Here is a 23198-nt window from a genome sequence, read left to right on the forward strand (position 1 = left end):
ACAATTAAGCCTAACAACCATTGCAGTAGTCAGGCAATTGGGCCTAATGGTACACATCTGAAGGAACCTGGGAGGCATAAAAGGCCCGCTCAGGTACAGGCAAGAAGATGGCGTGGAAGGAGCAGGAATGTTAGCTGAACTGCATGATGGAGCAGTGGAAGCAGAAGGAAGGCACGAGTCTGGCAAACCAAACAGAAGTGGGAGAATAAGAGGGACGCCCAGAACATTGAGAGAGTAGATTTCCCCTGCATGTTCTGAGAGAGTCCTTTCCTATTAAACGCTGTAGTGAAGCGGCTACGCAGCAGAAGACGTGCAGGGGAAATGCTTTTCCCCATGTGAGCCTAATTGCCGTGGTTGCTGAGCTGCTGGCGTGCCGCAGACTGAAGCAAGACGGAGTTGTCAAGACGAAGGTCTCGGAAGTAAAGGAGACTCCCTAAACACGTGGTCGGACCTGAGACACCTGTTCAGGAGAAGGGTGTGGGTGCCCAGCGATCCAGAAGCAGTAGAAGTCGTAGTAGAAGTCGGGAAAGCAGTGCAACCCACAGAGCAAGTGTTTAGTAGCCGGTGAATGAAGCACAGTGTTCTAAAACATTGCACAAGCCTTGTCTGCAAACATAACCAGCTCCTTAGCCACTCGCGTAAGACCTTAAACGAATAGAATTGATCGCTGTATTGAAAATCCTTTGAACAATGGAATTGTAACACACACGTATAAAGTGAAAAGCTTCTTGCTGGCATAAGAAGCTAAAGCTACTAATATCCGTTGTTCCACCCTCTAAACACTATAATTGTTCCAAGAGTGGTCGCATGTCCATAATTAAGGAGAGGGAACGCTGATGCAACCATTTCAGAACATTTGATACCAGAGTTACAATCTTTACAGTGGGGAAAACTACATTAAAGAATGGCTGTGTGTGACTTATTGTGATTCCCCAGGGAGGCCTGAACTCTATCCTTTTCTTCTGTTGGAATACAATTGCACAAACCCCTTTAAAGCTTGAAAACTACCTCAAAGAGTGGTCACGTGTGCCTAATTGTAGTTTTTATCAAGAGACTGAATGTTATACTTTGTATAAAAGTGACATTCCTTGCATGATACGATAGAAGAAGAGAGCAAATTCCGGAAGCTCTTCAAGACTTTCCTTTTCTTCTCCTCCTTCCCTTTTCTGCTCCCCTGCTAATCCGACAGTTGCTGAGATAGGTGACCAGGGCCCTCATGTGTCCCCGGGGCCCTGGCCTCCCACACCCAATCGCTTTCAACATCTGCCCGCCCACAGCACTTGCCCTGGCACCCATTGGCCTACGCCACTGTAGGCATGCACTTGCTGACTTATTGCAGCCTTCCCTCTCTAGCACTTTCTACATTGGTCAGTTACACCTGCGGCTCATTCACGAGCATAGGCACTACAGCACTTACCCCCACTCCCTCTACCCCTCTCCTTCTCTACACATGCGCGTTCTGAATGCTCACAAGGCCTAGTAGGTCCGCCTTTATCCTCCAGTGTATTAATTTGTTTCAATCCCATGTTCCCTCCCTGTTGCCCTTGTGGGCGCTTTGAAACAAAATTCTACTTGTTGTATAAGCACTTAACAAATGCACAATGAATAAATAAATAAATACAACAAGAATTGCCTTAGCCAAGAGGTACCCCATGCTAATTGTGAAGCTGACCCTTTCTGAGAGTTTAGAGCAATCCAGCTACATTGTGAAGTCAATAACAATGAAAAGGCCTAAGATACAAGTGTACGAGTATTATCTGAAGCTAAAAGAGTGGCACCAAGGATTCTGGGTGATTGGTTGGGCTAATAGCTGGGAGGAAGGCGCAGATAAAGTTGGGGAAGTTGAACTGGTTGCTTGTAAAGAGACTATTTTGAAGCAGACTCAGCCTGTAATGCCTAATACTGTGGATGTCGGAGAGGATAAAGTCTTGAAGGCAATCCCAGGTTGTCATTGTGCCAGTTAGACAAGAAAGGCTAAGAGGCTGCCACTTTTTTAATTTTATTTCTTTATTTTCAAGTTCTACTTTCAGGAATACAAACTATCCTGTCATAGCCAAACGACCCCCGCCCTCCTCATCCCCAACACCCCGCCCACCCCTGGCTCTCCCCCACCCCTTCAGGCAGGTCGAGACCGTGTAGAGCGACAGAGCAAATCATACATAAGCAGTAAATGTATACTGGACAATGCGACATCCTATACATGAAATATACCCTGGTCATACTATACACAATACTTCATCACCTTCCAAAAAGGGGATCACCACGGAGGCATTCAAATCCGGCCCCCTCCATCGCTGTTCATATAAATTCTAATGGGGGTCTAGTAATCTAGTGGCCTGCTACCTTCTGGAAGGGTCGTAGCATATTGAGTTTCCCTCTTCTCGCACATGTTCATGCTGTTTATCCTTTCCTGCAACAAGGGAGCCATTCATTTCCCCCACGCCCTGGCTATTAAGGATCTTGCAACCACTGGTGCCATTGCCACCAAATTCATTACAGCCTTTGATCCCTGCTCGACCAAGGACAAGAACCATAGTTCTAGAGAGTACCCTGCATCTGAGAAACAACCATCTCTATATTATTCCCAAAAGGACGTATCTGAGGGTAGCTCTGAGAGTCATGCAGAAAATCAGCAGGGTCATATCCACATCTAATACATTTAGGGGGTCTGTTTGTGCAGGTGGGCTGGAGAATAGGACATCTGGTGTAAACATTTGAAATGTATCAGAGACGATTGTTCATGGATTTATTGCTTGTTTTTGTGCTGATCTTCCTCCATTGTTCTTCTGACAGTTCGCTCCCCCGTGCCAATTCCCATTTAACCTTGTTATTATAAATGTGGGTTACTTTCTGTGATCTGGTAAGTTTATTTCTGGAGCTTATGGATCTGCTTAGATCACATGCTCTGAATAGTCCGACATCTAGCGGAAGTCGCAGAGTATTACAAGATTTGTTTTCAAAACTCAAACGGACGTCGACAGGGCGTGTTTAGTGTGACGTGTACTGTACCCACGGTCCTTCACGCATCGAGGTCCCTCAGATTGTTTTTTCCACCATCGAAGTTGGTCCCAAATGCAGAGTTTGCATCCAGGCAGATGCCTTTGATTAGCTAAAGTTGTACTTCTAGATTTTCTTCCTTTCCTTTGTTGTACACCTTGCTGCACAACCGCTTGACTGCTCGATGGCTACCGACGAACACTATCATCGTCGACGACTGACTGATCGACCAGACGCAGCCTTCACACGCCTCTTTGGGCTTTGGCCCATTACATTAGGGAGAGAGAAGGGAGGTTCTTCATACTGACCTCTTTTCGAGAATGCTTATTCCATCATCCCCTTTTTTCTTTTCTCGCCAATCTGCCCTTTTAAAATATAATGGACAAAACCCCATTTAAATTTTGCCCCTCCTGCCACCGAAAATTCCCATGGAAGGACACTCCCTGTGTGTGCAACCACTGTCTTCCGAGGGATCACGCCGAAAAGGATTGTAAATACTGTGAACTCTTTCGACCTAAAACCCTAAAGGATTGGCAAACCAAATGCTGGGCGGCTCGCGCACTGCAGGCCGAGGCCTCCATCGACGTGATAGAAGACTCCAGCGAGGGCAGTGTCCGGGGCATTGAGTAACGCCGAGGGCCAGAGGGGTTTGTCGGAATCCCAAGTGCGGGCCCCCAACTACAAGAAGCAGGCCGGTGGTTCTGGATGGAGATGAAACCCAGCGGCCAAGGCACACACGGGCACAAACACACAAAGAACATAACCCACGGCAGACTCTCGACGGTACCGTTGAGCGTCAAGGCCCATGCGGTGTCCGGGGATATAGCCTCAGGTTCTTCACTGTCCTCTGGGCCATTGCACATGCTTTGGCCTCACAACAGTTCCCCAAAACTGAGAGTGAAAGTCAGTTCGGACACAGCACATAAAAAGGCCCTCCTTTCGCACGCCAGCAAATAGGCTGCGAAAGTTGTTTCACCGAAAATGGAAGAACTAATTAAGAAACACATTGGTGCTTCCCTGCTTAAGGCGAGGTTGCCAAAAAAGTCTCATTTTTCGACACCATTGGCCCCAAAGGACACACAGACCGGGTTTTCCATTCCCTTGGACACCCTCGCAGGGGCCATGCACCCCAAGGATGTCACTCCCTCCCAGGCCACCCCTGTCAAGGATGTCACTCCCTCCCAGGCCACCCCTGTCATGTCAGGTTTCCTGCCCACATGCAAATATACACCGCAACAATTGAGTAAAATTATAAGGAGAATGTCTTGTTTCGTAGACTTCATGGATTGAAATCCTGACCAATTGACAAATCTTAAAGATGCCTTACAGCCAGGGGCACCAGCACAGCCACCCCTGGCCAAAAAGTCTTATCTTGATCCACAGCCTAGCACATCTGCTCTAGGCACTCCAGCCTCTGTGTTCCAAGACACCTTTCAGCCATTCCAAGACCCCTCTCAGGACTCTTATTATGATGACCAAACAGACCCAGGTTCTCAGGGGAACCTCTATGGCCAAGACCAAGACATTTTCTAATCAGAAGCATGTTACTTTTTGTAACGGACCCCTATAAAAACACTGAACTCCTCAGCTGGGGGAGATTCCCTGACACTAATCCCAACGGCAGGGGAGGAGAGGATGCGAAGAGCAGACACTCCCACGTGGAACAAGAGCTTCCTCGAGCTGGGAGCACAGAGAAGATGTGGTGAAACACACGCTTGCGAAACACTGCTGAATCCTAGAACAGCAGGGGCGAAAGCTCTTCAGCCCTCTTACCGAGAAGCACAGAAGGGAAGCGAGATGAAGCCCCAAGAAGGCCGCTGTGACCGGAGGCAATAACGCAGAAGCCGGAGATGAACGCCGCTGATAGCGGAGTCACCGATCCCCCCTGGTTAAAGCGTCGCAAGAGAACAGGTAGGCGGGCCGCCCAGGAAGAAGGAAGGCGGGTTGTTGAGTGCTGTGGGGGAGCAGAATATCCTTGTACAAGTGTGTTTAAATAACCCATAAATAGCCTATAAAAGGCTAAGGTGTCCCGAAGCACACAAGGACTGATACCATTTCCGAAAGCCAAGAGAACCATATTGAATAATCCCATAAAGAGGAAGGGACACAAGCGGATAAGAGATGCTCAGGGGTTGGAGAAACCCGTGAATGATCTACACAAGGGCTAGGGTGCCCTGAAGGTTACGAGGACTGGTACCAACACTAAAGGCCAAGAGAGCTTGAGTGAGAACGTTGGTACCTTCAGATGCAGCATTCTGGGGGCGGTAGGTTGAGTACCCCATGGACCCAAGCATTGAAACCTTGTTTTAGGACAAATATTTGACTTTAAAGATTATCTGCAGGAGATGGGGTCAGCCATGAGGCATTGACAACCTCCAGTGTGAAAATACTTTCTCTCAATTTTTGTTTCCTTTTTTTAATCTAGTGGTAGGGCCATTTGGACAAGTCAGGATGGAGGACTGTTTTGAGTTGTTATGACATTAACAAGTTTCAGTTGTTATGCATGTTTATTTCTACATTTATGCATGTTTATTTCTGATCTTTACATTGTCTTGTTATTTTGTATAATGAGATGTTAGGATATTGTATATTACAAATCTTTAAATATGTGTATACGTATTGTGACGAATTGCAGGTATTAGTCCCTTCTCTCCAGGGGGGAGCCCCCATTTATCCCACTGTGAGGCTAGGGAGGCGAGCTTGCTCTGCAAGACCTTTCTTGGTGTTCAAGGCAAGTGGGACCTCACTGTGAGAGACCCCCCCACCCCTTTGGGGACAAGGACTCTCGTTAGTTTGAGGAACTCCCTAGGACATATACCATATGTTATGTTAACAGAACTTGTTGAGCGCACGTACGCCCTAAGGCATCTTGGCGCTAATAGTGTGACAGACCATTTGGATAATAAAGCTGAAATCAGAACAATGTCGTTTTTAGTAGCCGGCGAAAGACAAGAAGATCAGCAGTTCCCTGCAAAACCTGGGGGAAGAGCATTCCAGGCTTTTGCAGCTGCTGCCATCGAAAAGGCGTGCCCTCCAGATCGGGCAAGTCTATAACGAGGGACCGCTACCAGAAAAAGCTGACTGGGAGCGCAGGAAGTGGTTGGGCACATAGCGTAAAAATTTCACTTGAAAGTATTCGGCTCCACAGCCATAGAAGGCTCGATGCACCATTCACGTGAACTTAAAGAGGATCCGGTCTGCGACTGGAGGCCAGTGCAGCTGCCATTAAAATGGAGACATGTGGGCGCTAAAAGAAGGGTGACAGATAGCTCTGGCTGCCGCATTCTGGAGTAACTAGAGACGCTTAATCAGGTAACCAGGTTGAGCCAGGTACAGCGAGTTGCAGTTGTCCAGTATACTAAGGACCAAGGCTGCAACCACCGTAGTCTGACATGCTACAGGAATAAAAGGAAGAACCTTTCGCAGAATCCGGAGCTTAAAGTGGCCGGACTTGCACACCGCTGAGACCTGCTCATCCATGGAAAGGGATAGCCACCTACATGGCACTACCTGTTAGAACACATAATGTGGCATCTTTACCTTTGGCTGAAGGCAATGCAAAAAGAAACCCAATGGTAAAAGAAAGGGAAGATCTCTCTTTCACAAGAGACGTGTATTTAACTGGGATGAGTTGGAGAGGAAGAGGAGAGCCCTTTGCCCAGGGGATGTCCGCTGACATCATTACCTCTTGTGGAGGTGGAGAAAAGGCAAGTCGCTGAACACGCGACTTTACATTAGGCAGAGAACGTCAGTATGAGATGCTGGTGGCCCGGCATGTGCAGATGCGAGGAGAGCATCGTGAGGAAGGAAAGAGGAGGAACAAGCTATCCGGTGGTGGCATGATCACAAGTGCAGCATGGTGGGCAGGATGCCCGAAAAACGCCATGAGATCACTGGTACGCGAAGTGTGGATAGCTTCCGACCACCAGCCTGAGTGCAGTGCAGTAATCCGACGAGGAACCAGGAATGGGAAGCCGATGTGCGAAAAGAATGAGAGAGCACACCCGAGTGAGCGCCGAGCCCTGCCACCGTCCCCGGCATAGAGAGAAGTACCAGGAGAAGCAGGAGGCCACCGGGGCACCATTATAGATCCGTTGAAACTCGTCCCAGTCCTAGGGACGAGAAAGCGAAGCCAAGACTGTGTAACTGGAGTTGTAAGAATTAACCAATAACCTGGTCAGGGAAGAGGGTTATTATATGAGAAGAGATGTTTGTCCCAGTCCTAAGGGCAAGAAAGTAACTCTAGCACTTTGTAATTGAAATTGTAAGCAAGTAACAAATAACCTAGTCAGGGAAGTGGGTTATTATGTGAAGAGGGAAACTCGGACCCGTCCTAAGGACGATATATATCAAAAGAGAAACCAGTTAAGAAGAGAATTGAAAAGCCTATAAGCGAGGGGATTAAACAACTAAGGTAGTCAACAAACAGACTGAAAACAAGTTCCCTTGGAGGAAGCGAAGAAACCCTATAACCTCTGAATGGATTGGAGAACGTCTAGCATAGAAACATGTAATGCGAAAGAGGATATATAACTTTTGAATGAACAAGACAAAGGTAGAGACACTATAAGACAGAGAAGTTATGAGGAAAGCCTAAAAAGGGGTCAAGATAAACCCACCTCAGGAAAGCCTGAATGGAAAGACAGGAAAGAGTCTACAAGTGATGACATGTACCTGAAGGGAAGATATTGTAAATATAGGACCACAGAAAGTACGAAACCCAAGATTATTCTTGAAGAGCTATATGCTCTCATCTCAGAGGCTGTCTAAGGAGATTATGTTGATAAATATCTGTACCACAGAGAGACTGTAAATGAAAAAGTGTGGGGGGTCAGAAATGAGAGGCAGACACAAACTTGTAATGTTTTCATTGCCAGACATTTTTAATAAAATAAAAAGTTTGGATAAATGCCTCTCTGTCTCTATTCTAAAGAAAGTTCCCTTACCTAGGAAACTAAAATTAAAGATCAGTCTGTGTCTCATCGTCAAAATTATATAAACTGTCCTTGTGTCCAAAGCATACTAATCTGACCCTCACACTAGGAAATTAACAACTAAGGGTTTAAGGAAATGTTTCTGACTTAGGTTTGGCAAAAAGTGTTCACAATTAAAGCAAGTAGATAAATCCAACAAAAAAAGTAATATTTTCCAAGGTGAAATCCTTGGATCCAAAGGGTGGTTCCCTTCCCCTGGATATCTCTGGTAGGATGCCAAAAAGTGTCTTGTTCAAACAATAGTTTCTTAAGGATGTCAAAAGTGTCACTTTAAAACAACAGTTTCTTTGGTTCCTTATACCTGGTTCATGAAATTAGGAAATTTCTGTGCAAACAATATGTCCCACACCAGTCGGCTCTTTCTAGGTTTCTTTGCACTAAGTTCACAAACCAAAAGGGTCTTATTCACAATGAGGTGTTCCATTTAGGGTTCTCTTGAACCTCTTTGATATTTTAGTGGACCACCTGATATACTTGTCCATCAGAAATCCTCCCGTGAGCTCTTTAGATCCCTGCTTATACCCTTCCACCATGTATTTTGATTTTGACAGGAAAAGGTCTTTGTTCAATTTCACCATTTCCAGTTGCCTGTTTTCTTAGAGTCTCTAGTATACTTATGTTACCATGTGTTTTGCAAAAGTAAGTATGTTTCTTTCTATGACTTTAGTGGACTTCTGGTATACTCTCCTGCCAGGAATCCTTTAGTAGGTTCATCAGATCCCCTGGTATACTCTTCTGCCAGGTATCTTTCCACAATATTAACTTGCTTATTTAACTTAAACTTGCCTGGTATTTTGACTGCCAGGGCTTGCTTGCATCTGGTTCTTAGATCCCCTGGTATACTCTCCTGCCAGGTATCTTCCCACAATGCCTCATTCCGCTTTATATTACAAATGGATTGCCTGGTGTACTCCCCTGCCAGGAATCCCCTTCTGGGGTCTTGCAGATCCCCTGGTATACTTCTCTGCCATGCATCTCCCTTCCCCCTCATGCCCCAAATGCTTACTGCCTGATGTGCTTCTTTCACCAGGACTTCTTCTGAGTTCAGTCTTTTATTATAGCACAGTTCTATTCCTTCACTGCACCTATACTTCATTGGCTTCAGGTATTACTTGTTCCAACTTTCCCCACATTGATGTCTCATATATAGAGAATTGCTCAAGTTCTGTCTTTGTATTCTACTTGGTCGGTATTCAAAACAGTTTCTTAATTGCTTACATGCCTGTCTGTATGTCCCGGGATCCCCAATATCTCTAGGCAGACTCGCCTGTGTCTGTTGGCATGTTGCTGCGGTGAAGCTTCCCCTCTGGGCCAGCGTTTCCTGCTCTTCAGACCTTCTCCCAGCTCTCCTGCAGCCCTGCGTTCACCGGCTAGTAAGACTGCTGCTTCTTGGCACAACCGCGTCACCTGGTAGCTCTGCTGCTGCCGGCTTCCTAACGGTTCTCCCACGATGCCTGCTGTGTCTCGTTTGGCCTTGCGCCACGCCGGTAGGTAATGCTTACGAACGGCGATTTGGAAATGCCTGCCTTCTCCAGCATGGTCTGTTCACGTGCTGCTGCCTTCTCCCTTCATTCTGATTCCTTCTTTGCCTTCTCTTTGAATGCGGACACTATTTTTAAATGTAGACAAGGGATTAGGCACCAGAGGCTAAATCGGCTCGCACCACACTGAGTAATTGGTTGCGTGATATATAATTTATCAAGGTTTGGTCTGCAGCAAGATCACGGGAGGGGGGTATGTTGCCTACACCTCGTGTATTGACTAGTAAGTAATGGGCACCAGATATATTGTGCTGATAAGTATAGCTGAAAAAATATTAATTTTGATTCAAATTGTTTTAATTAAAGGAGAGTTCCGGGACTTTTTTTTTATTGTCCTTACGGTTCGGCCATGTGTTTTTAAGCATAACTCGGTAGATCGTAGAAAACTTTCCTATGGACCGTACCCGACTTTTCGTCCATTAACGCACTCGAAATCAGCCGCCATTTTTTGATAATCCTATCACTTGCCGCATCGCCCTGGCTCACCTGCTTTTGCGGCACTAAATCAAATCCCCCGCCCCTGAAACAGACTTTATCAAAACATTCATATTCCCCGCCTCTATCCGTGACGTGACTGTGCTGCGTAGGCAAACGCGCCCAGGCGTCTTCTACGCGACTCCACACAGAACCTGGAAATCAACACAGATCAGCTCACACAACACAGCGCGCCACAATTCGCAATATGAAACTGTACTTTTAAATCAAACCGCAAGATTGTAAATTTGGTAAAGTACATTTATTTGACATCAAATGTTTAGAGAATATTCAGCGATTTTCTTTTTTATTTGCTCACGTTCCAAAAAGTTCGTTTTGAGGCACGCGATGTTCCTTTGCTGTACACAGGGTCTTAGATCATCTCACAATACAGCGCCACAATTCGGAATATGAAACTGTGGTTTAAAAGCAAACTGCAAGATTGTACATTTGGCAAAGTACATTTATTGGACATCAAATGTTTAGAGAATATTCAGCGATTTTCATTTTTATTTGCTCTCGATCCAAAATAGTTCGTCTTGAGGCAAGCGATGTTCGTGTGCAGTAAACAGGGTGTTGGTTTACGATAAAATAAGCTCTTCGGTCGCACTGATAATCGCATGGCTGTTCCAACAACGAGGCACTAGGCCACCACAACGGTCTGTATGTTGCATCTAGCCGTTAGTACCGCGTAAGGGCATACTTGTACTTGGCGATCGTCCCATAAAATGGTCAGGGTGGTAACGTTGTTCACGCGGAGAAGCAACTGGCGGTTAAAAAAGCCGTCCGGCAGTGTCTGGTACTCGTGACACATGCAGTAATGCATGATGTACCTGTTTGAAAAACATAAACAATGAAATTAGTCTCACCATCAGATCTTTATTAAAATTATTCATTTTATATATTCGGTCGGGAAATTATTTCATAGCTAGGACAGTGCAACTGGGTTTTAAACGTCAAGGGGGGGCTGTAGGATACTGAGACAGTCCCTCAGTGCAGGGGTTGACCGGGAGTGCAGGTGGAGAGTGGAAGGGCCCAGGACCGAGATCGCAGACAGTGGACCAGTTGTAGCAGTGGAGAGGGAGAGAGAAAGCAGAAGCAAAGGTTTTGAGGTGCTTCCGTAAAAGTAGACGGTTCTCCCCAAGATAGTGCGCGGTACAAAACAATATGCCACATAGAACGAACAAGTACAACTTAACCCGTCTTTAAAGCTACTGTATAGTAATTAAATTGCGGTATAAACTCATCTAAAGAGTTACTTACATTATATTTGCATTTTCCATTGTGTCTGTGCGTAGGGCAGCCCCGAAATACCACTCCTTCTATGCCGACGTTATTTCTTCTAATGAACGAACATGAAATGGCTTTCGTTTCTGAAATTATATTCATTATCGTTTCTTACGTGGTCCCGGCCTGTCAAGGTCAAAATACAATAGAACCTTATACTGAGTCGTGGGCCATTCTGGCACCCGAGAAAAAATCAAAGCAGCTGACCTTCACTTTGAACGAGCACACATTCCTAGTTAGCTACATTCAGTGTAAGGCATTCTCACAGGACTTGAAATTTACACTCCATCTTTGCATTTTGTCTGCGTGCTTTGCAGCCCCACAGAACCATAAATACGGAGACATTCTATATTTTTTGAAAAATGATTTATATTACTGTTTGGTTTAATTTAATGCGCAAATGAACAAGGTTGGATAGATACACATATTCAATGGGCCTGCGACATGAGGAGACTCGAGAGAACAGACAATCAAATTACAATCATTTAAACCGTGATGTGTATTTCTCAATGAGTTCTTCTTTAGGTGGACATGGAACAGAGGCAATGTTGGGTGGCAATGCAGTTGTCCCCTGCACAGGTTCGTTCACAACTCCATTTATGTGCCTATCTAGGACGTCAACAATAAGTTTCTCAATAAACTCATATTGCATATCCTCAAACACTGGTTTGATCACCCATTGTTTACTTCTTTTAGTGAAGGCCTTATTGTAGCGAAGCGTCCCTAAAGTTCCGGTCGTCCTACTTTGTTGACGGCCAACATTATGGTTATGTGCCAAGACCGCTAAAAGAGTCCGATTTATCATGCCCTCCATGCCAAAATGCAATCGTTTTGGCCTGTACTTGAGGCACATATTGTGGAACACCTCCAAATCTCCTGTGTGGCAGAATTCCGTGAGTCCCCTCAAAGCTTTTGTTATAGTTTTATCAAATACAATCTTTTCAATGGCTTTGTGAGTGGGTGATGAAGGAATCAACCACTTCTTCTTCCGTGCCTCCTCTGTGGACAAATGGCCATGTTCACAATTGTGGAAATGTTGGTTCGTGTTCCATCGGTGAACGTTTGTACAGTGTGGCATTACTGACCGCCATTTTTCCAGTAGAATTTCCAACGACCCTCCACATGTTTTTGAGCTCCACCAAAGATGGTTGCTGATTGACTTGGACCACTGTGAAATACCTTGCAATTCTTTTTTTTTACCTGCAGCCGACAATTTTTTATTGATTGATTTTGCAAGATGCCAAACGTCAAATTGGTGATTTATATTTTTGTACTGTTCTCTCATTGTCTTGGCAATTGAAACGTGTCTGTCCGTGGCTATCAGGTCGATCACCATTCCCCGCGATTGTAGTTCTTGCAATGATGCTACAAAGCCAACTTTCTCCATGGCCACTGAGGATGTACTTTGTGACACCTGCACGACCACCGAACTCACAATTTTCTTACTTTCCATGTCCTGAAAGTGGTAGGTGCAGTACTTGGCTGAAAATCCTGGGCTGTCGCACTGTCCATCACCGGCTAGCCTGAACCGTTTGCCCGCGAATGTACTATCAATAGACATTTTTTCCATTCTCCAAGCTTCGCTAATGGCTGGAAATAGATAATCGGTTTGGTATTTGTAGAACTGAGTTTTCGCAATGAAATGGATTCCCACAAACTGAAAGAAAGACTCTAATTTTTTAAAACTTGAACCACTAAAAAGTGCAGCCGCTGCACAAAGTAGATTGCCTGCTGGCAGTTGTCCCAGCATAGGTTGTGCAGACCATGTGAAAGGATGATATTTTGTACAGGTGGCATGTATTTTAAGGTTAGTGCCTCGAATTGCACGAGTCACATTAATCAATGGCTCCCCACATACTTCCCCACCTACCAAATGCCCACATTTAATCCGAATAATAATATCAATCAAACAACTATCGAATACAATGAATTTGGCCTCTTTCCTTATACTGTCACTCTGCATCCCAGCTGGTTCGGCCTGTAACGTTGAGGACATGTCACTCACATGAAAGGTAGAATCTCTGATATCGTCTTCCGCTATGTTCAGTGATATTGATGGTGTTTCATTGTCGTCTACTTCATTCTCTTCCATTGCAACATCTGTTCCTTCTCCGGCGATGGGTGAATAAAACAATTTCTTCAACTTTCTCGCGGTCTTAGTTTTTGCGGGTGTGGATTCTGTGAATTGATCTCCGACTGCATCCGAACTACCAGGAGGACATTCACTATCAATGGCTGGTGGTGGTATAGCTCCGTTGTCAATCACTTCATATTCTTCCCATTGGCACGATGCTTCTCCAGTCTCAAGTCCCTGCCAAAAGGTTTGACAAGCAACATCTCTCGTTCGCTTCACTGTCTGTGTAGATCTAGTTCGTACACCCACTCGCAACTAGAGGACAGATTGGAAAAGGGGTGTTCAGTTTAAACACAACTTACAGTATTGAACTATTAACAGTGAAAAACAACATAATATAGTGACCAGGACACTAACCTTCTTTTGCTTTCTTTTCTTTGAAACTTTCTTGCCTCGAACTTCAACATCAGGACGCTGTTGCTCCGACTCGTGTGTGCATGTCTCCACTTCCTCTTGCGCTGCAACGACTATGTTTTCCTGATAAGCACATCCATCACGCACTGACGCTCCATGGACTCCCTGAAACATAGAACTTTCATTAGTATGTATAATAATATCGAAAACACAAAATGTACTTGGGGACCAATACCCACGTACATCTCAATAGCAAAACACGAATGAACGCTTTGTGTAGAACATTCAAACGACAATTATTCACGCATTGTTGATCTAGTTAGATGGAACTGTCAAGATCCATACCTCGTGCTCCTCATAGACTTCCATTGATGATATTATTGAAGATGATGCTTCAGTGACTCCCTGAAACACAGTAATTGCATTAGTATGGTTTTCTATTTTGATAAAAAGAACAGAAAGTTTGTGCAGGCGTGAATGGCTCATCTAAATAGACCTGCACAAATGATCAGTTGTCTAAAATAAATAATGGATATCTAAATATGATTCGATTTGCTCGATCGTTGGAAGTGTCACCACCCAGAAATCTGCATCAACTACTAGGGGTGATGTTCTTGTAGAAGAAGCTCCGTCATCTCCCTGAAACATAGTACTTGCGTTAATAAAGAAGGAAGTATAGCGGATGTAATCACGTCATATGATTTCGCTTCATCGAACTGTCAGTATCCATACCTCGAAATGCATAAGAACATCAAGGGACAATGTAACTGCGGTGCACACTTCTGCAAGCTGTTGCGCCGACCCGTAACTGCACGCTCCCCCTTCTTCTTGGACTAATGCTCCATCGACTCCCTGAAACATAGGACTTTCATTAGTAATGAACACAATATTGAAAAAAGAAGACACATAGGAGGGCGACGACAGAAGGACATATCAATGGCTAAAAACGAAAGAAACATTGTGTGTAACAATCACGCTACAAGAATGCAAGATCTGATGATCTCCATCGATGGAACTGTCCTGAAACGTACCTCGAGCATCTGAGTGACATCAACGGTAGTCGTCAATACGTTGGACTCCTCAGCATCTCCCTGAAAGACAGTACTTGAATTATTTTGGATAACAATAATTATAACTGAAAACAAAGACTAGAGGACGAGTACAAGGGTGTACCATTAGGTAAAATAATTACACGATAAATTAAAACTATTGATTTACATGCCTAAAACAAGTCAGTGGCAGAATAGCCAAGTAAGATTACCCGATAGGCGCTTGAAGTGGCTGATGACTGCAATAACGACACGGATGGAGAATCTTCCGCCTTCATATTGAGTGGATACATAAATGGGGAAATTATTGTTAGCTAATGCTACACACTACCGCAAGGCCGAGAGATAAATACGTAAACTTGACTCACCAGTGGAGGGATGTGGACGAATAGAGTGGGAATAGCGGTTGAGAGCAATTTTCGCCTCGCTCGCGGTGTGTTCTTCTTTATTAGCAATGATGTGGAGTACATGTCAGAGGTAAAGTGCCTGCTGCAGATGCGGTATCGATCACCCCTCTTGTCCGCAAAGACTTCTAGGACTCTACTTTCAAGCTCAGAGGGTGGATATCCGCAATATCGGACCCATTCTCTTATCTGATCTATTGTCTTAGGGAAAACATGCATTATAGTACCTTCAGATTTATTATGGGTCTTCGAAGGGCAACCGCCAATGGAACAGGCAGGCATTGTGGAAAGTTCTGAAAAGTAAAGATCAACAATTCTCTATGAATACCAATGTGTTAAAAAATTAAATGACACATAAAAGGTTCAATGCAAGGTATGTTTTGGTTCTTGGAACTATACACGTTATTCACATGCGGATAAGTATTTGAATAACTTTAAAAAAATAGAAAAATAATTTGACTAAACTCAGAACATGTGACTAGTTCCTTGCATGTACTGTCTTGAACGAAAAGAAATTGGACGCAAAATGAGTATGGTACATGGCCTTACCTTGACGAGCAAACAGTTAGATGCAGGGATCAGAGTAGTTTCTTGTCGTTCACAGGTTGCAAACTGACGAGTTTCCTCGAAGTGGTCACGGAAGTTCACAGAGACGAAGAGCAGATAACCAGCATCTTCACGGGTTGACTAGCAAAGTGCAAAGAAGTTCTCATTAGAAATATGAAGTGGGTTATAAAGAATTCGAAACAGGGGTGTGTTTGTGAATGAATGACGTGTATATGTCGTGGCATTATGCGGTTTGCAGGGGGCCGTCCAGCGTGAGGGGGGATGCTTGGCAGGAGACACGGGGTCTGGCGGTAGACATGGAAACAACAACCCATGCTCTATAGACCACTTTGAAGTGTACATGGTCTTTGGCACCTCTTGGCCTTTATCGCTCCCTGACAGCTCCACTTGCCAGCACAAGTACCCCGGTGCGAACTGCCTTTGATAGGGCGGGGGGTGGATTGGGGCGGTGGTCGTGCAGACAAGACACAGGAAGACTCGTGAATGGAGACACACTTATGTGGATTGCAGGGGGCCGTCCAGCGTGAGGGGGGATGCTTGGCAGGAGACACGGGGTCTGGCGGTAGACATGGGAACAACAACCCATGCTCTATAGACCACTTTGAAGTGTACATGGTCTTTGGCACCTCTTGGCCTTTATCGCTCCCTGACAGCTCCACTTGCCAGCACAAGTACCCCGGTGCGAACTGCCTTTGATAGGGCGGGGGGTGGATTGGGGCGGTGGTCGTGCAGACAAGACTCGTTTGCCGCAGGGCCTCACCAAGGAGAGGACATCTAACTGCATGTAAGAGGCAGGCTGCAGGATCTAGTACATGGAAGGCAGGGGGGTGAGTTTATAAATACCTCACCCTCCCAGGAGAATATATGGGTGCAGTTCACCCTGGAGACCCTGGATGCCTAGGCAGTTAGTCAGCAGCAGGCTGGCCTGTGGTGGCAAGGCGGCACGGGCCAGAGGGGGTCATCTCTGTACCCGGTGCCCAAAAGGATGATTTATTATGATCAACCATATTGATTATTTACCTATAACCATGTTTTGTATCAATAAAATCCAACGGCCTTCCTTTTATTGCCAACGCTTGAACAAAGTGGTGTGGTAAGTATTTTTGGGGGAGGAGGCAAGGCCGGGAGGCTTGATGCCAACCCGCAAAATAACATATGTATGTCTGCTGCATATGGGTTCAACGGTTATGTGGATTGAAGGTGGGCGGCCAGCGTGAGGGAGGATGCTGGCCGGAGACATGTGGTGTGACAAGACAAGGCACAGGAAGACTATTCAATGGAGACACACTAGATTCATTTAAAAAATCAAAACAACCATTGTTAAAATATATGTTGGGTTTTATTTTAGATCTTAATTTCAATTGAACATAAATAATAAACATTACACATTGTAAAGTTGCGGTTGCAGCACATCCAGGGAAAATCCGCGGTATTGTCCACTGTCGCTGGGGAAATGTTGTCTAATGGCAAGTACCGCACAGACAGGTATTACTCTCCGAACGCGGTGTCCGAGCCTCCCGTGAAGCCACCAAGTGAAGCAACGATAGGCCACCAGCCTGTACCACCTGTGAAAATGAAAGATGCAAACTGTATTAAAATGACAACTTTCTTATCACTGTCGATTCAGGTAAAAAATGTCATTCTGCTTTGAAAAAAATTCTATCTAGAAAATGCACAACATGGAACCAATTTACATGCATTCGAATGATGAGACGACCATGAAATAGTAGTGGCATCACTGACATCACAACCAGAGTATACTTACTCGTTACTCGGATTACGCGGACGAACAGTGCCGCAAAGTTCGTGCATAAGCACCATCATCATCCTCAACACGGTCCGTGAGAGGCAGGCTTCCCTGAACTCTGGCAGCTCGGTGATGCATTGCGGACTTGGCTCGCCTTCCGAAATGTAGGCCAAGCACCCGGAATTTTCACGGCAGCAGCAGTTCTCCTCCTCAGTTGGCATTAGCTCGCACCGATTGCACGTGCACCAGGTGGAGACGCCGTCCATGCGACATGGTCCAGGCTCTTCATCCGTTGACTGGTCCTCCCAACTGCCATCCGAATCCCCATCGTTTTCGCGTGCTTGCCTTTCCAGTAGTTCTTCCTCGGTGTACTCGGGCTCGTACATATACGGCATTATTGTAGCCATTGTGTGGTAAAGAAAGTAAAATAATTTATAGCGGTGGTACTGGTATCTGTTCACACGGGCTACAATCAACGAAGGTAGCTGACCAGAGCACAGAAACGAGTCACAGAATACTCAAAGTAACACACAGAGAGTAATGGAATCGAAAATCTGCTGCTGTGTGTTGTGAAACGGTGTGTTAATACTTATTGAGGAAAGAGGCGTCCTGCCATTTCCATGGCGACAGTTCATTAGCTGAGGCGCAGCGATTGTTGACACGAAACGTGCTTTGGCGTTGGGAAATGGGCGGTACGCGTCTGCTGATGTCAGGCTCAGGGGCGGGGGATTTGATTTAGTGCCGCAAAAGCAGGTGAGCCAGGGCGATGGGGGGAAATGATAGGATTATCAGAAAATGGCGGCTGATTTCGAGTGCGTTAATGGACGAAAAGTCGGGTAAGGTCCATAGGAAAGTTTTCTACGATCTACCGAGTTATGCTTAAAAACACATGGCCGAACCGTAGGGACAATAAAAAAAAAAGTCCCGGAACTCTCCTTTAATAGTTTGAACAGGTCAGCCGACACGTGTTTCAACCCACCCGGGTCTTTCTCAAGGCTGAAGCAGTGCAGTAATTAAAAGTTGGTACCAACAATTTATTTTTATTTATTTTTTAAACAAAAGACATTTGCGATTGTCCATGTCCAAGCCTGCATCTCTGGAGCCACCAACAACACAGCTGAACTCAGCAAGCAACTTGCCAATCCTACCGCAGTCCCCTCCTCTCCTCCTCCCTCGTAGGCCGTCCGCTCTGCACTGGCCATCCACTTTTCCTCCAAAACTCTGGACATCATGTCCTCCCTGTCATCTATTCCCCCAGCTAACCCCCCTTCTCTCGCCTCCCTTGGCCCCCGTCTCCCCACCATCTCTCCCATTGCACCAGATGAGACCTCTAGAGTTGACCGCTCTATCAAAGCCTCTTCTAAACAGGTACTCCCCTGCTCCTCCAGAACCATTAAGCACCACATTGCCTCTCTCGCCCCAGCCTTGGCTGACCTTTCTCAACAGACACCTGGATGAGCACAGGAGTACCATCCCTATTAGTCCCAACCGGGTGAGATTTTCTTCATGCCAAACCTTTTCTTAGGGTGGCAGGCCTCAACTTCAAGATTTCACCCTATCTTTCACAGCATTTGTCACACAAGGTGAAATCCTCAACATCCCCCTAGGCACCTCTTAGCCGCACGCGGTGACTATTATCATCATAGTCCTGGGACCCATGGGTACTTTTAACACCATGGCAACTAATGACACCTCCAATAATACTACTCAATTTCTTATACACAGACTAATCCAGCTGACACTCCAACCAACTCGCAACACGTGGGATCCTTGAAACATTATAGGTATGGCTTTTTCCGTGCCTGGGCTACAAGCCTCCTATCTAAAATCAAGCAGAACATGCAAACAAGACCTAACAAATACGAATGGGCTGTTTGTCTCACTTTTCCTTTTACCTTTCCTTTCCTTGGTTTGCCTATCCATTGACATATGTACAATTGCGTGAAACTTTGTATAGTATGTGATAAACTACATTTCTGTTTACATCTTTAACTATTGCAATTGCATTTAAAATTGATATGGGAACAAATATTGCTTTCTGTTTTTCATCACCTGATTTCCCAAAAACACCACACCTTGTTATGTTTTGTTCGCTGTACAAATTGTAGTTCTGATTTCTGATTGTGAAATATATATATATATATATATATATATATATATATATATATATATATATATATATATATATATATATATATATATATATATATATATATATTCATATATTCATTTTTGGTACCATCTGTTAATTACTGTACTGAGCTTTGAGAAAGGCCTGGATGGGTTGAAATACGTACAGGAGAAGAGGACCCAAGATTGGAGTCCTCTTCTCCTGTTCTTGTTCACTATAGGGTTTTTGTGCCAAAACCCTCCTTTCCTCCCCTGCACCTCATGAGAAACAAAGAATACTAAACACTGCAATGGCGGTTTCCTTGATAATATTTCCTTATAAATATATCAAATCCTGGTGTGCACCTACTTCGCTGTTTTGCTTGGGTTGAAATACGTGTCAGCTCACCTGTTCAAACCATTTTTAAATGCCCCGCGCAATTGGCCTTCATTACATCAACTAGTCCGCATGTTTAGCTCAGTGTTTCCTTCAATCCACATGAACTCCTTCTTCCTCATCTCATTACTTGAGGCTTTATGGGAGTTCGAGTCCATAGGATTTCTGAGCTTCTAAAGTGATATTGTTTAGGAGTTTTGTTTACAACAAAAACATCAGAGACAGGAGATTAGGTGTATGTTATGTGTATATGGGTTTCAAATGGCATTCTGCCGAGAATTTCAGTATGCCATCAGAGTTTTAGGTGTCATAGGGTTTTCTTCATAAGGGGGGAAGAATAATCTGCGCCTCTCCTAATAGTCATCACATTCTCTCGGTAGTCCTCCCTCCCACATGATCCTCCCTCATAATACCACCCCCAGGGTCAGGATCAGGTAGCGGCTCTCGTTCCCTGGCCACATGGGTGGAGATCTCTCGCTGGGGATCAATGATGACTCCACAGGATTCATCACAAAAGCCTATTGGAAGAGAAGAAAAGACCAGGCAAAGAGGAGACATTCTCTTGGCCTAGTTAAGTTAGTTAAATATAGAGGTAGAGTCAGATAGAGCTAGTTTGGACAGAAGGCAATTTTTACTTTGGACTTCCTGACAAGGACCATTTCCTTAGATAGGTAGGGTATTCCCTTTAGCATCAGGGAAAGTAAGGCCTTCTACTTAGTTCAACAAAGTTATTGAATCATGTTCTTAGCGTGTCCGACTCCTCCTTCTTCCTACCCTCCACAGTATGCATAAATATGTGTTATTGTTCTCCATTCTTGTATTATATTTGGTTCTGCAATGGATGTTTGTGAGGAAGGTATAAATAGTCAAATTATTTTGAGAAATGAATCTTCACATGCCCCCATTCTACTAGTTGTTACATTGAGTCCCCAAGAATGGGTAGGATATGTGGGTTTGCGCCCCTTTAAAGTGGTATGTTATTGATCCCACTGGAATAGAAAGGAAAGATAAACTGCCTATCCCATGAGGTTTCACCATGAGGTTTCAGGTACTTGTTGCAGCAGCAAGGGACCACAAATCCTAGTATCTGGCAATTCCTTTTTTTTTAAACTGATTTTTTCAGCCATAATTGTGTGGAGATGAAAGCTTCAACAAAAAACACTGTTCGAAATATTCCAATCATGATTATTACTAAGTAGTAGTATGTCACAGATTGCACATGAATCACTCCGTTTCAGAGATGGTCAAAGGGGTTGTATTGATGTCTTTGTAGGCCCTAGGGAAGTCCTTCTTTCATCTTATCCTCCCACCCTAACCAAGTTGTCCCTGAACCCGAATTAGTAGGTATGGAACGTTAACCCCTACTGTCTAAAGTCTGTCTTGCCCTGGTGGTGAGAACCTAAAGCCCAAATAGCCTTTTCTATCTAAGGCTCCTTCACAGACTTCCTAGCTGTCCCTATGCTATCCAGTGATTGGTGCTCTAATGGGAACTGGCATGGTGCTTTGAAATGATGCTGCTTTCATTCAGGCTTTTCTACCATGCTCACTCTCACCTCTTCCTTTCTACTCTTACTGCTCTGTCCCTCCTTCTTTCTCCTCCCACTTTTCTTCTGTCCCTTCTAGTTTCACTCCTATCGGTTTTGCCTCCACCCTTTGTTGTTACTCCTCCTTCCACGACTGCTACTCCCTCTTCTCTGCTACAACTCTCTCTCCTCCCTAATACGACTTCCCTCCTCCACACAACTGCTCCCTTCCCTCACTTCCTCCACACTACGACTCTCCTCCCTACAGCTACACCTCTCCTCCATCCAAACTATTAAAATATCCTCCTTTTGCTCTGTAATATTCACTTCACACCAACTCGTTACACTAGCTTTGCTACACAATCGCCACACAAACATGCACACTTCCACCGCAGTACCACTTCCACTCTCTAGCCAATCCCTCACCTGCTTCATAAATCACCTCCGCCGGTCATTCCTTCCTCCTGCTGATCTCTTCATCATCCTCTGACCTCTCCCGAGTAACCCACATGTGCGGCTTCCTGTTCCTTCATATTCCCCCGCCTCCCTTGGTCTTTGTCTCCTTTTCATGGCCAATCTGGCCGTGTCTTTGCCACCCGGGACATATATGTACATTGTAAATGTATAAATAATGGGCTAAGCCCCACCCACTTTTCTTGTGCAGGGTTGCCGCGGAGCAGCTATGGTAGCCCAACATGGTGTTTGTATCCATATCACAAGACTTGATGTTAAGCAACCCCGAGTTAGTGAGATCGTTGGTGGATGAATACTTCTCCCCTTTAGTCTTTGGTGGTGTAGTGGGGTTTGGTTGCATTGCGCCAGTATGTCTGAGCCTTCCAGCGGGCCAACAATGATGATCTGTTTGCTGTGCCTATTGGCTGCTCTATCAGCTTCTCTCTCCTTTCAAGTGGTATGCAGCTGAAGCTGGTGCTGCATGTCTGTGTGGGCGCTGCCTCTCTCGGTGTGTCTCCTTCTCTGATAGTCGTAACGGTTCTCATCTTCCCCAATTGGGCGCTTGTTATGGTTTCTCTTCTGATTTTCTCTGCTTGCTTCCTGGACGGAATCTGATGTCTCTATGAAAAATATAGACACACTGGAAAGTATCTGGGTGACGCAAGGCGTGAGAAGATTGTGCACTGCATGAGAATATACTTGCACAAGGTGGCAGCAATTGGGGCCCTCTCAATGTGAATCAGATTTAGAACTAGGTTTATGGATTTCTCCAAATCCCTCAAACCTCCGTCTGGTGTCAGTTCTTAGCCTGTTTCGACTAGGCCCTGATATTGGCCTTGTCACAAGTATTATTTTCTAGCCAGGAAATCGCTTAACTCTTACTCCATGTTGGATGAGGTATGCTTGGCCATGCATGAACGCATCTAATACAGATTTTATTAATTTCAAAAGATTGCACCACCCTCCTACTCCACTGGTCTCTTGGGCTTCCCACTGCTTCCCGATTCCTTCAATCTCAATCCCATCTCGCTGAAGATGGATACTGCTTGCTACTTTGTGTATAACATCCAAATCTGTAATAAATACATGCTGCAGAATGGACAACTTTCTCTGTTATCATTTTGCATATTGATATCTGTATAGGTTGATGTGTGTTCTAGAGAGGTTC

At 45.0% G+C, this 23198-nt stretch overlaps 1 protein-coding gene across 1 annotated transcript in view; it reads left to right on the top strand.

Moving 5' to 3' along the window:
- FUNDC1 (FUN14 domain containing 1) overlaps window positions 1-23198 on the top strand; it is a 534940-nt gene that overhangs the window by 268119 nt on the left and 243623 nt on the right. The window lies entirely within an intron of this gene.

This window comes from Ambystoma mexicanum, chromosome 7p (genome assembly GCF_040938575.1).
Source record: "Ambystoma mexicanum isolate Mex_15411 chromosome 7p, UKY_AmexF1_1, whole genome shotgun sequence".
Classification (NCBI taxonomy): Eukaryota; Metazoa; Chordata; class Amphibia; order Caudata; family Ambystomatidae; genus Ambystoma; species Ambystoma mexicanum.